The 3,187-nt window shown below is 39.5% G+C and overlaps 1 non-coding gene across 1 annotated transcript; it reads right to left on the reverse strand.

Moving 5' to 3' along the window:
- Positions 1-454: 454 nt before the first annotated feature.
- Positions 455-572, reverse strand: LOC125096660 (small nucleolar RNA SNORA14). Its single transcript, XR_007126323.1, has one exon. It is a non-coding gene; the product is annotated as a small nucleolar RNA SNORA14 (small nucleolar RNA).
- Between the last annotated feature and the right edge of the window lie 2,615 nt (positions 573-3,187).

Below are 3,187 nucleotides of genomic sequence, written 5' to 3' on the forward strand. Positions count from 1 at the left end.
AGATGCTTCAGGACTGAGCCACCCAGGGGCCCCTCTATAGCATTTCTTTTTTTTTTTTTTTTTTTTTTTTTTGGGGCTTTAGTAACTTATGTATCAATTTTATTTTTTAAAGGTTTCTTTATTATAAAGAACGTGCACAAGTGGGGGAGGGGGGGGAGGGGGAGGGGAGCAGACTCCCCGCCGGGCAGGGAGTCCCCCCAGCCTCTTACTCACGACCCTGATCTCATGACCTGAGCTGAAACCCAGAGTCGGACGCTCAACCAAATGAGCCACCCGGATGCCCCTGCATTTTAATTTTAGGAATCATTTTGACTGAGCAACCTAGATGGGTACAAAAACACTCATCGCAGCACGTTGTTTGCTCTTCCGCTGCTGCGAGTAGGGCGGCCTCCGAAACTCAAAAATCACGACGGCCTGGGGGACACGATCTCGCTCGCGGGAACCACTTTTAGAAGGATGTCGCAGGTATGAAATAAGACTGAGCCACCGCAGGAGCGCAGCCCTTCGGACTCCCTGCAGTCTCTGTAGCATTTGCTCATATTCTATAGCATTTCTTAAAGCTATGTACACACCACCTTATAAGACTTCCATTTTATTTTCTTGCTACTGATTATAGTGGCTATTGCTTTTTCTTTATAACGTTTTAAGACATTTGTATAGCTACATACTTATACAAATTTTCCAGCTGATCTGGTTGACACTTAAATTTTCTATAAAATACATTATCTTAGAAATTGCTTGAATTTCTTGTCCTATCACACCTGAACCATATGTTATTGGTAGTTAGAAAACTGAAAGTACAGAAGACCATATTCTTTCCATATCCCTTTGCACATTATCCAGAGAGGTCAGTTGATCTCTGAGTGTAGTATATCATCCTGTTGTCAACAGTACATGCTGAAAATCTGTAAAATGTCTCTCTCATGTTTTATTATTTGGACAGCAGTTTCTCACCCTTCTTCTAAGCAGATCTACTAATGCTTCATCAATTTAAGATCAGAGTTGAGGCTTCAAGCTGAAAAATTACAAACCGTGTCCTACTTTATAGGGGTTTATTTTTAAAGCAGGCAGAGAACAGGGTTTGGATGGTCTGTGCTGCTGGACCTCACATGCTCAGCGTGACTGTGGACAGCTGCAACCAAAGTTAGCAAGAGGCTAACGGGCTCTGACCTAACTGCGCAGCACCATCACTAATCTGCAGGGAACGCCGGGGGCTGAAGCCAAGGGAGTTGACAGCTGTCTCAGAAGCATTTTAGAACAACTTCAGTGAGCCTGATTGTAACTCTTTTTAAAATCTTTTGCTTTCAAATTTTGGAGACCAAGTAGTTGAATGAAGCTAATCTGAATAATGTCATAATAGCTCCATTTAGAACTCAAACAAAACAATACATTTAAAGGCGTTGTGGGGACACCTGGGTGGCTCAGTCCTTGGGCGTCTGCTTTCAGCTCAGATTGTGGTCCCGGTGTCTAGGGATTGAGCCCTGTGTTGGGCTCCCTGCTCAGCAGAGTCTGCTTCTCCCTCTCCCCCCTGCTTGTGTTTCCTCTCTCGCTGTCTCTCTCTCTCTGTCAAATAAATGGATAAAATCTAAAAAAAAAAAAAAAAAAAAAAAAAAAAAGAGATTGTGAAATGAATGCTGTTTAGAAAGAAAATAAATTATCATTATTATTGGCATTGCTTTTAAATAACAGACCCAGTTCTGAAAAGGAAATCGTGGTTATATGACATATGGATAAAATTGACTGACCCAAGAAAAAAGAAAAAAAAATTGTAAGTATTTTAACATATCATTTGTAGTTAGGCCATTTTATAGGTATGATAATTTAAGAAGATAGAGTATTGGCTTAAGAACAGATCAATTAATGGGAGAGAATAAATAAACCAGAAATTAATGGTACAAGAATTCAATATCAGATAACAGCAGTCAAACAAATCAAAAGGGGATGAGAATATTATTACCTAGTGTCATAGTAACTGGATAGCCACAAAAATAATTACCCCCATCTTGTGCTCTATACTAGTGTTTCTAGGAAGGATTTGCATATTAAAACTAGGGTGCTTTTAGAGCTAAATAAACAAATAAATAAATGCCAACTTAAACATTCAATAATAGGGAATTGCTTATGTAAATTACGGCACATTTATGAGACAAAATTGTAAACAGTTATTAAAAATTATGATTACTGTCTTAATCTGTTCAGGCTGCTATAGCAGAATATGATACTTTGAGTGGTTTATAAACAGAAATTTATTTCTCACAATTCTAGATGCTGTGAAGGTTAAGGCTCTTGTCCGTGGCTCTGTGTCTGGTAAGTGCCCAGTTCCTGATTCATAAATGGCTTTCTTCTCACAGGGTTCTCATGTAGTGGAAGGGGTTTGGGTGCTCTCTGGGGTCTCTTTTGTAAAGGCACTAGTTCCATTCATGACGGCTCCTTATGACATAATCCCTTCCCAAAGCCTTCCTCTCTTAATACCATCACATTAGGGGATAGGATTTCAACATATGAATCTTGGGGAATGCAAACAATCAGCGTATAGGAATTATAAAGAGTATTTGGCAGTAAAAAAAGAAATACAGTAAAAAGGGTGGAATATAGCACAATTCATGCTCCTACATCACTTAAGAAAATCCCTGAAGAAAATCCTAAATAACAGTGATTTGAAGTAGATAGAAACTTATTTCTCTGCTAAATTAACATCACTTGGCTGTCCAATGCTCTCATGGTAACAGCTCACAGATAAGAATCTTGTTCCACTGTGCATGGGCTCAACCTCAAAGTTGAATATGAAAACATCTGTGTTTCAGGCAAAAGAGGAAGGGAAATGAAGGAAAAAAGGCCAAGGGTACTTGTGCTCTCTTTAAAAGATGATTCCCAGACATTGCCACAGGACCATTCTCTTTAATTCCCTGTGGCCTGCACTCAGTCAAGTGGCCGCTCCTAATTGCAGAGAAAGCTGGGAAATGTTCTCCAATCTGGATGGTCATCCGTGTGGTCAACTGTCAGAGGCTCTGTCATCATAGGAAGGGAGAAGGGATTTTGGAAGATGACTGAAAGTCTCTGTTTTAACACCATTTTATAACCATATAAAAAAGCAAAGAGGGGAAAGAATAGAAGGAAATAAACCTTTGGAAGAGAATATGTCATGTAATGAAAGATACCCAATTCCTAGTTTTGCTTCTTTGTTGAT

This window comes from Lutra lutra, chromosome 3 (genome assembly GCF_902655055.1).
Source record: "Lutra lutra chromosome 3, mLutLut1.2, whole genome shotgun sequence".
NCBI lineage: Eukaryota > Metazoa > Chordata > Mammalia > Carnivora > Mustelidae > Lutra > Lutra lutra.